General features: G+C 36.5%; 1 pseudogene; it reads left to right on the top strand.

The window, feature by feature from the left end:
• The first annotated feature begins 4005 nt into the window (after nucleotides 1-4005).
• LOC140844163 (olfactory receptor 5L1-like) lies at nucleotides 4006-4938 on the top strand (annotated as a pseudogene).
• Nucleotides 4939-18177: the final 13239 nt, after the last annotated feature.

Genomic DNA, 18177 nt, shown 5'->3' with positions numbered 1-18177 from the left:
TAATAAATATGTACCATAGTTTAGACCATTTCTGTCTTGTTTGATATGTTCTTTTGTAAGTTTTAGTATTATAAATAATGCTTCAGTGGGCTGCAGGCATTTTTAGTGATAATTTCACATGCACATCTTTAATGGGCTCTTCAAACATTTCAAGGCAGTAAATTCACTTGAAAATAGCCTATTATAAAGCTTCAGATCATAGTTACAGAAAGTTTGAATCTGTGCATCAATTCTCTAAACAATGGCCAATCTTGAATCTTGATTAACAAAATCACTATGATAATTTTATAGAAAAATCTAATAGTGTATAAAAGCTGCTTTATCCTTCTGAAACATATTGCTAAAAATGAACAGTTTTGAGTTAACTCTGTCTTATTTTTGGTGATGAATTTTTATTTATTTATTTATATTTAAGTAAAGTTTATATACAGTATTATACTGGTTTCAAGTACACAACACAGTAGTTCAACAGTTGCCAACATTATTATATCCTCACCCCAACTAGTGCACTTGCTATCTGTCAACATAGTAAGATGTTACAGAATCACTGGCTATTTTCTCCACATTGCACTTCCATCCCCAGGAGCAACTATGCTATGATTGATATTTTTGGTCCCATTTATGTCTCTTACACTCTGCACCTAGCCACCCCAACCCTTCCCCCATAGTAACCGCCAGTCACTTCTCAGTGTCTGTGAGTTTTCTGCTCTTTTGTTCATTTTGTTTGTTTTGTTTTTAGATTCTACATGTAAGTTGAATCTCATGGTATTTGTATATCTCTGCAAAGCTTTTTTATGAAGCATAATACCTTCTAGGTCCATCTATGTTGTTTCAAGTGACTTTTTAATGGCTGAATAATATGCCTTTGTTTATATGTACCACATATTCTTTATCCATTCATTTTTTGATGGACATTTTGGTTTCTTCCATATCTTGACTACTGTAAATAATGTGGAATAACATAGGGTTTCATATATCTAGTTTTTATGTGCACAGTATTTTCATGAAGTACATATTTATAAGGAGGTGTAACAGTGTTTCAAGACAAGACATTTGTGCAGAAAAATATCAGCAAGTCATTTGATGGGATGATTGTCTCCACTTTCTATTTAAAAGCAAAGGTACATAAACATAGTTTTAAAATTTAAGGCACCAACTTGTAACTGATAATAAAGGTACAGTACTCTCAATAGCAAAGAACTAGGGAACCAGCAGAACAAATTATCACTTCCTTTTACTAATCCCAGACTGGTTGGTGGCTTGAAAGGAACTTGGGCCTGCCCCAAAATGTTTGTGATTCACTAGAAAACTGTTGCATTAGGACATCTAATGTGCATTCAAATTTTAGTCAATGCTTTAAAATAGGATTAATGGATTTAGCAAACTTACTCATTGTGTGCACTCATGTGAGTGAATAAGGTGCATATATATTTTCCAATCAGAGATTTTCTTGGGGTAAATTCCCAAAGTGCAGTTACTGGGTTGTATGGTATGTCTATTTTTAGTTTTTGAGGAACCTCTTTACTTTTCCACAGTGGCTGCACCAATTAACATTCCCACCGACAGTGTAGGAGGGTTCGCTTTTCTCCACATCCTCAGCAGCACTTGTTATTTTTTGTCTTTTGCATAGTGGCCATTTTAACTGGTGTGAGGTGGTTTTGATTTGCGTTTCCCTGATGATTAGAGATGGCAAGCATCTTTTCATGTGCCTGTTGGAGATCTCTATTTCTTCTTTGGAAAAAGTCTGTTCAGATTGTCTGCCCATTTTCTAATTGGGTTGTTTATGTTGATGTTGAGCTGCATGAGTTCTTTATATATTTTGGATGTTAGTCCTGTATTGGATAAATTGGTTATGAATATATTGTCCTGTAGTGTAGCTTGCCTTTTTCTTTGCTGATGGTGTCTTTTCTGTACAGAAGCTTTTTACTTTGATGCAGTCCACTTGTCATTTGTCATTTTGTTCCCATTACCTGAGGAGATGTGCCCAGGTAAAAATTGCTTATGCTTATATTCAAATATTTTTCACTATGTTTTCTTTTAAGAAATTAATGGTCTCACATCTTCTATTTAGTTCTTTAATCCCTTTTGAGTTTACTTTGTGTGTGGAGTTAGATGGTAATCCAGTTTCATTCTCTTGCCTGTAGCTGTCCAGTTTTTCGACACCAGTTATTAAAGAGCTTGTGTTTTCTGCACTGTCTATTCATGGCTCCTTAGTCTTGTAGGAATTGATCATCTATACATGGGTGTGTATCTGGGCTCTTTTTTCAGTTACACTATGTATTGGTCTGTTCTTGTGCCATTACCATGCTGTGTAGATTACTGTAGGGTAGTAGTATAGCTGGAAGGCAGGTGCATAATACCCAAGCTTTGTTCTTCAGGATTGCTTTGGGCATTTGTGTTCTTGTGTGGTCAGTTCAGCTGCAGTTCAGTGAAAAATGCTGTTGGTATTTTGATAGGGATTGCATTGAATCTACCTATTGTTTTGGGCAGTATGGCCATTTTGACAATATTAATTCTTCCTGTCCATGAACATGGGATAGATTTCCATTGTTTTGTGTCTTCTTTAGTTTCTCTCGTGAGTGTATTATAGTTTTCAGAGTATAGTTCTTTCACATCCCTGGTTAGGTTTATTTCTGGGTATGTTATTTTTTTGGATGCCAAAGTAAATGGAATTGTTTTCCTTATTCCTCTTTCTTCTGGGTTGTTATTAGAATATAGAACACAATCCATCAATTTCTGTGTATTGATTTTGTATCCTGTCACTTAGCTGAATCCATTTACTAGTTATTGTTTTCTGTTGGAGTCTTTAAGGTTTTCTATAGATAGTATCATATCATCTGAAAATAGTGACATTTTTACTTCTTTCTTACCAATCTGAATGTCTTTTTTCTTGTCTGATTTACATGGCTTGCATTTTTGGTGGTATATTGAATAAAAGTGGTGAGATTGGACATCCATGTTTTGTTCCTGATCTTAAAAGAAAAGCTTTCAGCTTTTCCTCTTGAGTATGTGGTTAACCAGGGTTTGTCATCTGTGGCCTTCATCATGTTGAGGTACATTCCTTTGATACTCATTTAATTTGGAGTTTTAATCAGGAATGGATGTGGAATTTGGTCTAATGCTTTTTCACATGTATTGACATGATTATGTGGTTTTCATCCTTTCTTTGTTTATGTGGTGTATCACATTGATTGATTTATGAATATTGTTCATTCCTTGCATCCCTGGAGAATAAATGCCACTTGGTTGTGATTGATGATCCTTGGATGCATTTTTGAATTAGGGTTGCTACTATTTTGTTAAGACTATTTGCATCTACATTCATCATGGATATTGGTCTATAATTTTCCTTTTCTCAAATTGCCCTTGTCTGGATTTGATATAAGTGTGATTTTGTCCTACTACAATGAGTTTTGGAAGTGTTTCCTATGCTTCTACATTTTGGAATATTATAAGAAGAATGGGTAATGGCTCATTTTTAAATGTATCATAGAATTCAATTGTGAAGCCAACTGACCATTTTTTTCTTGTGAGTTTTTGTTTTTATTATAGTCCTAAATGGGCATACTGCTCATCCTTTAAGTGGAAACAGAGAAGGGTACTATGTATTTAAAAAATAATTTCATGTTATCCCAATATATCCAGTACTGATTAAAGAATCTGCCTGAAAAAAAGGATATGATTTTACAAAACTATATAGTTAATTAAATAATATTTGATGTCATGCTAATGATTCAATTCCAAGCTCTAAATTATATAGATCTAGTTTAAATTATATACACCTGCTTCTGCATATTGACCGCTTTAGTGTGATTTAACGATGCAACGAGAGCTCTTTGCTTCTGGATGTGCAATGTCTGAACTCTTCCTAAATTTCACAAAGTAATGTCTTGTTTCTTCACTGAAAAATCTAACTATCCTGCTTCTTTACAAAACTTTTCTAGGAGACAGTCAAAATTGAATTTTGGATCACATAAGGGCAAATAACTACGAATAAGTGGGGTCATGGGCCAGGGACACTGCACCAGTGACAGAGGTCATTCTCCTCGGGTGAGCAGACGCCCCTGAGCTGAGCGTCCTCCTCTTCCTGGTGTTTCTTCTCATCTACGGACTCACAGTTTTGGGCAACCTGGGCATGATTGCACTGATTCAGGTCAGCTCTCGACTTCACACCCCCATGTACTTTTTCCTCAGCCACTTGTCCTGTGTGGACTTCTGCTACTCTGCAGTCATCCTACCAAAGATGCTCACTAGTGTGTTAAATGAAGACAAAACCATTTCTGTGCTGGGATGCACTGTGCAGTCTACTTGTTTTGCACGTGTGTGGTAACTGAGGTCTTCCTGCTGGCTGTGATGGCCTATGACCGTTTTGAGGCCATTTGTAACCCACTGCTGTATGTGGTCACCATGTCCCGGCATCTCTGTGTGGTGCTGGTGTTTGGTTGTTACCTGTGTGGGACTGTGTGTTCCCTGATGCACTTGTGCTTAGCTCTTCCGATCTCCTCCTATCGATCAAATGTGATTAACCACTTCTTTTGTGATCTACCCCCTCTCTTGTCCCTTGCTTGCTCTGATGTCACTATGAATGAGCTGCTGCTGTACATTTTGGCTACTGGCAATGAAATCATTACCACTGTGATCATCCTCACCTCCTACTTGTTTATTCTCGTCACCATCCTGAGGATGCGCTCCGCCCAGGGAAGGTGCAAAGCCTTCTCCACCTGTGCCTCCCACTTCACAGCCATCGCTGTCTTCCATGAAACAATCCTTTTCATCTATTCCAGGCCCAGTTCTGGCAACAGTATGAGCACTGACAAAGTGGCCACTGTGTTCTACACGATTGTGATTCCCATGCTGAACCCCCTGATCTATAGCCTGAGGAACAAGGATGTGAAAGGAGCCCTTAAAGAACTGGTGAACTCCAAATTATTTTCCTAGAGAATATTCTCTTAGGAGGACTCTGGGTCCCAAAGAGAAGTCTGGTGCAGGGGTTAATTGGTAGCCTGGACTGTTGGAATGGAGAGAATGGGTGATTCCTTTTGAGTCATTTACCTTTGTGCCTTTTCAGTTTACAAGGATACAATTAGATTGAGCATATTTGAAGATTTCAAGCCTTCTTTGCCTTTCTCCAATTTGTAATGTCTTAATGGATGTGAATATGGATTCCTAAGATACACTCATTTAGTTTGTTCCTAAAGCCTTCATAGTTTAATGAAGACCTCTTGAGAATCGTATTTTCAGTACCTATTATGGAAACTTTAAATCTTTTCAAAATTGAATTCCTATAATTTACAAATGAAGAACACATCCTTGTTGAATGATTTACACATACCGTGTAAGTTTTCTACATGTGTATATGTATTTCATCTTTTAGCTCTTTTGTTTTTTAAGCTTTTTGCTTGTATCTTGGTTCCTTTATTATTTCTTTGCTGCAGCTTCCAGTGATTTTGGAAGCTCAGATAATATCTCACTTGAAAAATGTATATAATAATCATAGTAATTACTTCACATAAAAATTAGGAAAATTAACTTACCTGTCACGTGCAAAGAGCTTAGGGTAATCTCTGGCACATAAGGAATCCCTGATTCTTTCTCTATCATTTTCTCTCTCTGTTTGCTGTTTCCTATAGTGTACTTATGTTACATATACTCTGTCCTATCATAAGTATATGTCATATATATGTATATCCAAACCTGTTACTTGCAATCAGTGAATAACCATTATTATGAGTAGTGTCATTTCTGACTTAAATGGCACGTCTCACTTTTGTTTTACGTTTGTTTTCATACTAATTCTCCATTGTACATAAAATACTGAGACTTGTAAGTGGCAATGTATTCTACTTGTGGAAGGCAGACACATTTCATTTTCAGGGTGTATGTACAGCTCTTTCTCTTTTGTCTCTTTGTAGTTACCAAATTCATTCACTTTGTCATGATGGCCTCCACAGCTTTGTGGCCATTTGTACCCCTCTGTTCTAAACAGATACCAAGTCCCAGGAGCTCTCTGCCGTGCTAATAGATGCATGTTATGCATGTGGAGTAGCATATCCTTGATACTCACATGCTCTGCTTTCCTATTATCTTTTTGGGGCTCAACACAATCAATCACTTGTCTTAGTTCTCCTCACTGATATCTCACTTGCTCTGATCTCTTTCTTTACCAGTTGCTGCTTTCAGACCTGCCACCGTTAATGAGGCAATTGTTGCTTTAAATGATCAGTTTTATTTATAATCTAAACAGAGAATTACTCAGACCTTGAATACTGTGTGGATGGTGAGGATTAATTTCCCTCTAATAGTAATATTGTTTTTCTTAATATTTAAGAGAGACAAACACAAGTTTCTCATTTTTCAAAATTTTGTAATATAGTTATCTTTCTTCTGTCTTTAATTTTGCTTGAATTACTTATGTATCATTGTTTTGTAGTGTACTTTTTGCATATGAATAGAACTCCATGTTTGTTAAGAAAAGTATCCAGAGAAGGAATTCTGCTGTTTTTGTGAAAATAGAATGACAACTGGATGACAGCCTTAGTTTTGTTCATGAGATAGACTGCAATGTGTATGGGATTTTAAGATTAAAATGATCAACTGAAATAAACTTTTACTGGGAATTTAGATATGTAATGATAACCAACAATATTTTATGTACTCACAAACGAATGTCTTCCTTTGTACATTGTTTTGCTTACTTTGATCTTACCTGGAACAACTGTGGAAAAGTAGCAGAGATGTTATATTGCTCTTGATTGGAGTCAATGATGAATCATCCATTTCCATTGGTAAGTGGGTTTCCCCCCATTGTCTTGGTAAAGAATGATTAGTGATATTTAAGATAGAAGACTTAATTTTCATTTTGAAATGGAAATACCTACTGTTTAAGTGCTCTGATTAATGTTTCACAATTAGTGAGAGACACAAATGAAGCCAATAAATTGAGACTTCAACCACCAGACACTATACTTTCTATAAAGAGATATAGCATTCGACATTTTCCATTCTGTAATTTTAGACTTCAAATTGTCTTTGATAATTTCTATAGCTACTCTGTAGAACATGAATGACTTTAGCGTTATTCAATTTTTTTATTCATGTGCCCTCTTAATGAATTCATTTTAAAATTCTACATATCTTTTTGAAGTTTCAACTAACTTCAGAAGTTTAAATTGCAAAACAAAAACAGATTATTTTTAGTGCTTTAGATAGCTATCTTATGCTCATCATGTTTAATTTGAAATACATGGATCATTCAATTTTATACTATTTTTATATATTTTATTTTATTTTTTATATTATCTTTTGTTCCTGAAGTCACAATTCCACTAACTCTCCAGAATTGTATCCCTATTAATCATATGTCAAAGTATATGACTGTTATAAAAATGTATGTCACATGGCCTTTATGTTCTATGTTAGTAAAGCTCTAAGAAGATTTTCTGAATTCAATTGTTTTTACAACCGTTATTATCTTAACTTAATTCAGTAACTCAAATATATAACAGATTTTTGTAACATTTTCAAAACAGAAGTATAATCTACTAAAAATACATCTCTAGATAATATTCATTGGGATGAATATTATTTTTCCTTTTTCAATTAGTAAAATTATCCATGAATTAATAATTTTATGCTAGAATATACAGATTTCTGCATAATGAATTTGCTCATATAAGAAATGATGGGAAAAGAGTTGCGAAGTTTTTTTTTGGTAATAGTGAGGTAAGTAAATATTTTTCAGCTTTTTTGAAGTAAAATAGACAATTAAAATTTTAATATTTTCAAGGTGTACTATGATATAATATATGTGAAATACAAACATTGTGAAACAATTAACAAAATCCAAGTAATAAATGTATCTATTACCTCATGCTGTTTGTTTGCTGTTTGTGTGTGACAACATTTAAGATTATTCTCTTAGCAAATTTCTAGTATGCAATACAGTATGATTAACTACAGTCACCACGTTGTGCATTAGATCTCTAGGTCTTATTTATCCTGCATACCTGGAACTTTGTACCCTTTGACCAACACCTGCCCATTCTACCCACACACCAGCCCCTAGCAACCACCATTCTACTCTCTACATGAATTTGATTTATTTAGATTCTACATATAAATGAGATCATACAGAATTTGTCTTTCTGCATCTGGTTTATTTTACTGAGCATAATTTCCTCCAGGTTCACCCATGTTGTTGGAAATGGCAGGACTTCCTTCTTTGTAAAGGCTGAATCATGTTATATTACACCACATTTTCTTTATCCATTCAGCCATCAATGGATTTGTGTCATCTTCACATCTTAGGTATTGTGAACAATGCTACAATGAACACAGGAGTGCAGACATCTCTTTGAAATACAGATTTGAATTCCAATGGACACCCAACAGAGGAATTGCTGGTTTTTAGGCTAGTTCTATTGTTAATGTATTGAGAAACTGCATTGTTTTTTCTGTAATGACAATATCTACTTACATTCCAACCAACAGTGTCTTAAGATTCCTTTTTCTTCACGTTCTTTCCAACACTTGATATCTTTGGTCTGTTTGATAGGAGCCATTCTAACAGGTGGGATGTGATGTCTCATTGTTCTCTTATTTGCACTTTCGTGAAGAATAGTAATCTTGGGAATTTTTTCATATGTCTGATGGTCGTTTATTTATCTTGTTTGGAGTAATATCTGTTCTGGTTGTTGCCTATTTTTTAATTGAATTATGTTGTATTTATTTTATTTTTTTCTCTTAAAACTTTGTATATTAAACCTTTATCAAATATATGGCCTGCTAATATTTTCTCCCACTTTTTAGACTGTCTCTTCACTTTGTTGGTTGTTTTCTTTGATGTGTGGAAGACTTTTTGTTTGGACACATGTGGAAAGTAAGACCTAAGGTTTTGGATAGATAGATATTGAGAATGTGTGAAAAATAAGCCCCACTGTAAATAGATAATAATAGACAAATTTGCAGTTTGTGGCACACTGAGGTAATCATATTATAACCAAAACTGAAGCCCAGCTTTACTCCCTGTACTTAAGGTCAAGCAAAAGAGGAAATAGTTTGCAGGCGAAATGCCAATTACCACAATCTCTAATGGTCCTCCAATATTATACATTGAAAACGTAGATGTCACACAAATATGCAAGAAAAAATGATGGACTCTAAGAACATAAAGACATTAGCAGACTCAGATTCATATAATGGCTTAAATGTTAGAAATATGACAGGTTGCCTAATGTAACTATAATCCTGTGGGTACTAGTGGAAAAGGTGACAGCATGCATTAATAGATGAGGCATTTATAGTCATGGAAGCTAATCCTCAAAATGTAAACTTGCTAGAAATAATGATAAAAATAGAGAGATAAAGCCCGTGTTCTTGGGCACAGGATTAGCTTCAAGATAGTCAAGTAAAGAATTAGTGAACATAAAGAGATCAATGGAGAATACCCAAAATGACATACAAGGAGAAAAAAAGTGATGACATCACAGGAAAATATTTCAGCCGTATGATTCAAAATAACTATATTTGGAACCTCAGATGTTAAAAAGAATGAAGTCAGGCCAGAGGAAGTGTGTGTAGAGATAATGGCTTAGAATTTCCTGAAATTTAAAATCACACACCAAACCACAGATCCAAGAATCTCAGAGAAAAACACAGAATGAGCACACACACGTCTCCCGATGGAAAAATAGTAAAAGAGTAAGGATTGAAGGCAAGAGACACTACATACAGAGGGGTTTTCTGTCCCAGCACACTGAGCACTGTGCCCTAGGTGACAGTTGTTCTTCTGGGGCACTGCTGGCTGTGATGTCCAATGCTGAGCAGCATCCACGGCCGCTACAAACTAGATACAGCAACACCCTTTCCAGCTATGATGATCAAAACAGTCCGTGAATTAACTGCTAAATGTCTCTGATATACATGTACATGGGTGAGGACATAGCCACCTGCCCTTTAGAATAACTGATCTTAAATAAAGGTAAACACAGCAGACTTCTTGCTTGAAACTATGAAAGAAAAATTCTGGAATGAAAATTGGAAGTATTAATGGAGAAAAACAAGAAACTGTCACCACAGAATGATATATATCATGAAATAGCCTTCAAAAAGTGCAGGACAAATGGAATTTTTTTCCAACTAATGAAAACGATTACATTTTATTATAGCATAAATATTAAAAGGAAAAGAAGGGACACAAACTGCACAGTCCAAGCAGGTTTATTGCTGAACCTGAGAGGGACCCCTCTGTTCTAGTGACCAGAACAAAGAAGGCGTCTCTTATAGGCTAAGGGGCTTTTTATGGCCAGGTTTTTGTGGCAGGCTCTTGAGGGGATGGGCTGGGGAAAAGGTGGGCTTGTGGCTTGCTGACGTGTCCTCCAGGGAATGCGTGCAGCCTGAGTAAGATGAAACTAGGTCTCTCTGAGACGGTGGGTGGGCTTTTTCAAAAAGGCAGTACTCTTTTCTGACCTGTATCTTTCCTGGCTCTAAAGGGGGTATATCAAGATGGGTAAACGTTCTTTTCTTGGCTACTTCCTGCCGAGAGGGGGTGACAAGGGGGTGTTTTCTGATATTTTGAAGCAGGAAGGCCATTTGTAGGTGTTCTTGAGTAGTTGCCTGGGAGATGGCCGCCGTTTGATCCTTTAAAAATCTTTGGAACAGGTTAATTAGGCAGGCAAGGAAAAGAAGGAGGTGGGTGATAAAGGTTAGTGGGGCCTGGAGAGGTAGAATCCAATAAAGAGGAAGGGGAAATGGGTTATTAGTAGAGCCGTCGAGAAGTTTGGAATCTTGCTCACGGAGGCGTTTTGCCTCATCACTGATGAGGTCGGATTTGTTGGGGTAACAGCAGCAGTGGCCTTGAAGCAGGGCACATAGGCTGGCCTGAGAAGCTGTCAGGAGATCAAGGCCTCTGTGGTTTTGGAGGATGACTGAAGCCAGGCAGTCCACTAGATTTTGAAAGTGTCCCAGTTGGTTGGATACCTCTTTGAGTTCTACAGTGAGTTTTTTGGACAACGTGGTGAACTCTGACAAAGAGACACCTAGGGCCCAGATCTGTGTCCCAGTGCCCATGATTATTCCCAAGGCGTCTGTTAAGGGGACTAGCTGTATGGTGTGTTGTGCCCTGACATGGGCTTTGGGGGATATGGGGAAGGGTAGATCATTTGTTGCTAAGGAAAGGGTGGAAAGTGGAGGCCAGTGTACAGACTCCACCCAGTTGGTTAGTAAGCAAAGGTATGCCTTGTCTCTGCACACCCAAAAGATGCCTGTTTCCAAGAAAAGGCATCCTATGGATCAAACTGAGATAAGAGGAGGAGGTCTGGGGGTGGCTTAGGGAGTAAATGTCGGACTGCCTCTTATGCCATACATGGAAGGAGGAGCTAAAAGCTCCCGCTGTCAAGGGGAGAAGGTGAGGCTGGTTTCAACAGAGTAGGACTCTCTTGGCTAAGAGCAGGGAACTTTTGGTTTAGGAAGATTCTGCCAGTAGGTGTTGAAATATTTGTACTCTTGGGCCTCTCTGTGGGGTAGGAGGTCTTTTCCTCTGTCTTGGCAATAGATAGATGTTTTGGAATTTAGACTGCCTTGGAAGGAAGTGTACCCAGATACCTGTAAGAGAGTTCCCAGATGGTAAGTATTGCGGGGATCAGAGGGTGAGAGAAGCTGAGCGGTGTATTTGCAGAGGGGAATTGCATCCCCTTTAAAGGGCTGAGCATAAGAGGTGTGCCGGGGAGAGACCTGAGTTTAAAAAGGGCTAAGGGTAGGAGCTTAGTCCAATCCAAATGCCTGGGGAGGGAAAACTTGGTTAGGCTCTGTTGGAGGTGATTTGCCTTCTCTACCTTGCTTTAGAATTGGGGTCGATATGGGATGTGGAACTTCCAGGTTATTTTTAGGGCAGAGGCCACCTGTTGGGTGGTCTGTGAGGTGAATTCAGGTCCATCATGAGCTTGGCTAGAGATTGGAATCCGAAGTGGGAGATGATTTCGGTGAGTAGGCTGTGTGCTGCAGTGGAGGATCGTTTTTTGATGTAGGAAAGGCCTCTATCCATCCGATGAAGGTGTCATCCGGGACAAGGAGGCATCTCTGTTTCTTTACAGGAGGCATATGCGTAAAGTCTGTTTGCCAGTCAGTGCCAGGGAGGGAATCCAGAACTGATGGGTAGGGAAGGGAGGAGGCCTGAGGTTGCTTGGAGGGTTGGTGGTTTGGCCTATGGAACACTGGGTGATAATTTTTGTAGGGAGGTCCTAAGACCAGGAGAGATGTATGTGGGTCTGTGGGAACTGGAGCCGAGGGAATGACCTGGCATGGCACTGGTCATGGAAAGGTGACAGGAAGTTATTTTGTAAGGCTTCAGGAGGACAAGTTTTCCACAGAGGAACCATCATTATCCTTCTTGGAGTGTCCTCTGTGCTTTGAGAAGAGCTAATTATTGGGGTGAATACAAGGGAATAAGAGGGAACAGGAAGCAGGGAATGGGGAGAGGGTTGGCAGCTGCTTGTTTTGCTACCTCTGTCGGCCTCATTATTTCCATGAATGACTTGTCCCAGATTTTTATCCTGTGAGTTGGGTCTTTGATGGCCCTTGCAATGAACGACAGCAGCTCTATGGAATAGAAGTGCTGCCACGAGGAGATCTTGAATTAGGAGTCCATTTTGTATAGAGGTGTTTTTTGCTGTTAGGAATCCTCTTGTCTGCCAGATCTGGGCCTTTGAATGCAGAATATTATAATGTGTATTTGGAGTCTATATAGATGTTGATAGTTTTACCTTTTGCCAGAGCAAGAGCTCTGGTTAGTGTGATAGGTCCTGCATGCTGTGAGTCGTGCCTGCAGTGAGGGCTGCCACCTCGATTACTTCTCGGGGAGGGGAGGAAGATTGACTGTCATGATAGAACTCAATGATGGTGACCCTGCCTCGGGGGGGTGGCCTTTGAAGCACTTCCATCAGTGAAGCAGTAAGGAGACCCCGGAATATGTTCTCAGGTTGTAAGCGGTGGAGAGTGAAATCAAGGTGTTTGTTGCCCTCATACCATGGAGGGGAGTCTGGGCAGTTAGGTACTGGAGGGTGGCAGGTTTGGGACGGAAGAGCTGCAGAAGGTAACTGAAGGTTGTAGAAGTTGAGAGTGTAAGACCTGGACTCAGGCTGCAGAGATAAGTGTTAGAGCTGGTGGCTGTGAAGGTCAAACAGTTTGTGTGAAGAGTGTATTTGCAGGGGCTGGTGGACGGCAATGGTTTGGGCTTCAGGGATATGGAGCGCAGTTGACATGAGGACCTGTAATCAGAGAGGCCAGCCTCTTACCACAAGGTTAAGTTGTTTGGATGGATAGGCAACAGGCATGAGGGAGTCCCTGTTTGATTTTGTGAGTAGCTCTAATGCTTGTCTCTTTTTGCTGGTTAAAAATAGAAAGAAAGGTATTAGGATTAGGCAGAGTCCAAGCAGGTGCCTTGAAAAGTGCTTGCGTAAGGGCCCAGAAAGAAGCAGGAATTAGGTCTGCTTCTGGCACCCTTTCTTAGGGATCCCCATGTGAGGCCTCGTAAAGGGGTTTTGCAATGAGTGAGAAATTTGGGATCCAGAGTCTAAAAGAGCTTAGAGGCAACAGGAAGGAAAGAAGATCTTGCTCTGTGGTGGGGAAAGGGAGATTAGTAATAGCTTGTTTTCTGAAAGTGGGTGTGCAGCAATGGTAGGGGTGAGGTCAAGAGCAGTGTGAGTGACCTTTTGCTGTACTAGTTGAGCTTTGTGTTCTGATACACAGTATCCCTTTTCCCCCAGAATATAGGAAAGGACATAGTGTGGGATATAGAACCATTTATTGAGGGACTGCAGAGCGAGAGGTCATGCACATATTGGATCAGGCAGCTAGGGGCAAGTTTGAGAGATTGGAGGTCTTTCTGCAGTCCTTGGCCACAGAAGCGGGTGCTGTCTTGAAATCCTTGGGAAGAGCTGTCCGTGTGAGTTGTTGGATGAACAGAGATATGGGGTCTGTCCAGGTGAAGGTGAAAGTTTTAATTATATATATTTATTATTATATATATAATTTTAATATTATATACATTAATTATATATATTAATATTAATATATATTTTATATATTATATATATATATTATATTTTATATATTAATATATAATTTTAATTATATATATATTAATTATATATCAATATTAATATTACATTAATATATATTTTTTTAAATATATAAATTAATATTATAATATATATACTATATATAATCATATATATATATGATTATATATAGTATATATATTATATATATTAATAATAAATAAATGTGTTAAGTTAATAAGTATTATATTCAATTATTACATATTATTTGGTAATGCTTAATCATATATTTAATATTTAAGTCACTATATCATCATTTACTTTAAAGTTAATATTTTTTATAATGAATAATATGTAATTATAAAATTAATATGGCATTACAGTGTTACCAATAATTAGAGTAAGTTTAAATAGTACAGACCCAACAATTAAAAGAATCATCATATTGGACATAAAAGCAAAACAAAACCATACTAATTAAACCCCTTATTATAAAGATTTATTAAGGTAAATATAAAAGGTATTACAAAGGATAAAAAGGCCATAACTGTGGAAAAAGGGTCAGTTCAAAATTATATAGATAACAATCTTAAACATGTTGATAGAACAACATATTCTTAAATACAAAGACTCCTTAAATTGATCAGTAGATGCACTAAAATGCCATCTATAATCTTGGCATGACTGTTTTTTTTTAATTGACAAGCGGATGCTAAAACACATACAGGAAAAAACTCAAGAAGCCAGGCAATGTTGAAAGTCACAATAATACTACCTGCTTTGAAAAGTCTCTCTACCTGATTTCAATTCATTAGCATAAAGATGAAGTAACTAATACATGTGGTATTGAAAAAAATAGAGATTTACAGATCAATGGATCAGAATAGAGGCTCCAAACACAGACATGCACATACATTGTCAAACTATTGTCCACAAAGCTTCAAAGACTGCACAGTGGAGAGAAGAGAATCTTCTCAAAAAAACAGTTCTTGATTAGTTTGGATAGTCATGTGCAAAAAGTGAACTTGAACCATACATCATACCTCATGCAATAATTAACCTAGATGGCCCATAAAACTAAATGTGTAATTCAAATTTATGAAACTTCTAAAAGAAAACTTAGTTAACCCCTATACAATAGGTGGGTCACAGGAACTGACACTCCCCCCCACCCCTCACCATTGCTGCTGAAAAGCCACATGTAACATTAAATCCTCCAAAACTTAACTGCTAATAGCTTATTGTTGATTTTATGGTAGTTAATGATAATAGACTACTATCTACATATATTTTCTGAATTTATGACACATCTAACTGTTTCTCATACGTTTCAACATTTCTAGTCTCTGTGTGTGTGTGTGTGTGTGTAAATACATACATATATATATATATATGCAGTTTGGGAGTTTTTTTGAAATTGTTACAAATTTCCTAAAGATTTCCCAATGTCTTTATTAATGAAATCTGTAAAAGTGTATCCCTGCAGTTCAAGCCTGTGTTGTTTAAAGGTCAACTGTATAAGCAGAAGTGTTTGTGATTGTGCACTGGGAAAATATTCTTGAATTTTAATTCCAAAGCATGATCAATTAAAGAAAAATCATAACTAGGATGTCATCAAAATTCAGTATTTTTCTCTTCAGAAGCTACTGTTGAAAGAGTGAAAATACATGTACTAGAAGAAATTCTTTTGAGGCACGTTGGAGAAATATTACTTTCTAGAGTATAGATGTGACTCTCAAAATTAGACAACACTCTTCTAAATAAACCAAAGGTCAAAGGAAAAAGCATGAGTAAAATTAGAAAATGTTACAAATAGAATTAAAATGAAAACCAATCTTTGAAATTTTAAAAGCTGCAGTTAGTCCTTAGAGGGAAATTTAGTGCTTTTAATAACTGTGTTAGAAAAGAAAACCTCAAAACTAGAACCTAAGCTTCCACATTAAGAAACTAAAAGAAAGGAGTAAATTCAATAGAAACAAAAAACGATGGAAGGTTATAATAAAGACTAGCACATAACCAATAAAACAGAAAGATTAAAGACATTAGAGAAAACCATTAAGTTCGTAAATCAAAAATTGATAAAATTTTAGCAGCATTACTAATAAAAATGGAGAGAAGAAACATATGACTATAATCAGGAGAGATATCGACCTTTCAGAAATTGAAATCACTATGGGAAATAGTATAGATAAGTTTTTGCCAACAATTTAGTCAACAGAAGGGATATAGACAACTTATGAGAGATAAATTTACCACAACTGACAATATAAAAAAATAGAAAAGTTGAATAGATATATAAATAAATTCAATTTGTGCTTAAAATACTGTCTCCCCGACTAATATGCAGACACAGATGGCATTACCAGTTATTTTTGCTAAATATCTATATAAGAAATACTACCGATTGTTGAGTATTTCATTTAGAATAAAAATAAGGTGATGCTCTTTCCAAGTCATGCTATTGACCCAGTAGAGCCCTGATACCAAAGTCAAACAAGGACAATACAAGGATATCAAAAATAAACCTATATCCACATTTGCAACAAAATATTGCATCCAACATAAAAAAATAAATTCAATAAAACATATAAAAGGGTTATGAATCATGACCAAGTGAGATCCATCCTAGGAATGCAAGGCTGGTTTAACATATGAAGAACAATTAAAATAATGCAACATCACTGAGAATAAAACTCAAAGAACACATGGCCACCTTGCAGATACAGAATTATTTCACACAGTTGAATTTGTAATTCAAGATACAAATTACCAGTGAAGCAGAATAAAAGAAATTTCTTCAACCTACCATACTTTATTTCATCACATTTTATGGTTAGGGAATGAGTGATTTTCCTATAGTAAAAACAATCAGGACGTCTGCTCTCAATACTCACAGACAGAGTGAAAGATGAAAAGATTGGGAAACATTCATAGATAGATACATAGATTAATAAAGCAGTCAGTCTACCAGTCAGTCATCCAGACTTGAAGTAATATAGATTTTGTTCACCATATACATGATCTTTAAGAAGAAAATCCTAAGCAATCCAAACATAAACTCACACACACTCACCCTCCTACAACAAATAGAACTAAAAGTTGAATTCGTTACAGTCCCCAAATAAGAATCAATATACAAAAATTACTTTATGTCTATATAGTAGCAACAAAATCTGAAAGTAAAACTAAGAAAACAAGTCATGAAAACATAAAGACTGCAATATTCGGAAAAGAATTTAACCAAAAAGCAATACTTAAAAAGTGAAAATTAGGAAACATTATAACTGGTACTGGTGTAAGACAGGCATATATATCAGTGTAATAGAATTGAGGGTCCCCAAATCAACGTATTTATAGTTGATTGATTTTTGACAACCTGCCAAGGAAATTCACTGGGGAATGATAATCTTCTCAATAATTGTATATTCCTATGCAAAAGTGAAGAATTTCAACCTTTACTGTAGACCATATACACACTTTAACACAAAATGGATCATAGAACTTAACAAAAAGTACCAATCTCATGGATGGATTTGTGTCAATAATATATAAAGACTGCTTATCACTGATGTATAGGGAGACAACAGCAATTTTAAAATGGGGAAAATATTTGAATGGACATTCCACAAAAGAAGATACAATCTCAAAGGAATATGTATGAAATGGAGAAAGGTAGGTAGACATGCCATGAGTTTAAGTTACCTTGATTGAGAAATTACAAAATTAAAAATGGCCTTAATTACAACAATGCTCACATTAATCGCTCTGTTTTGGCCCACATATTTCTACTCAGAGGGTTAATTAAAATGTATATAGGTTGGTGAGAACTTTTCATTTTGTAATTCTGAAATGTGACATAGATGAAGAACTACATGTTTCTCAGTCCAGGGTGCAATCTCTGGCATTTTGGAACATATTATCTGGTAGTTCAGGGTAAAAAATTTTAGTTACTTGAAATTACTTTTTGACCATATTCACTTTAAGAAGTTTATGTGTACAGCCAGTATTACCCAGAAACAAATACTGTGGCCTAGATGGACGATGTAAATCAGAAGGACACACCTAGAACACAGATCACTGACATGGTCCCATCGGCTGGTTTCTGGCCTAGGACATACCTTAG

Source organism: Manis javanica, chromosome 11, assembly GCF_040802235.1.
Source record: "Manis javanica isolate MJ-LG chromosome 11, MJ_LKY, whole genome shotgun sequence".
Taxonomy (NCBI): Eukaryota; Metazoa; Chordata; class Mammalia; order Pholidota; family Manidae; genus Manis; species Manis javanica.
Note: the sequence above shows the minus strand (reverse complement) of the source record. Positions and strands in the feature narration are given on the sequence as shown.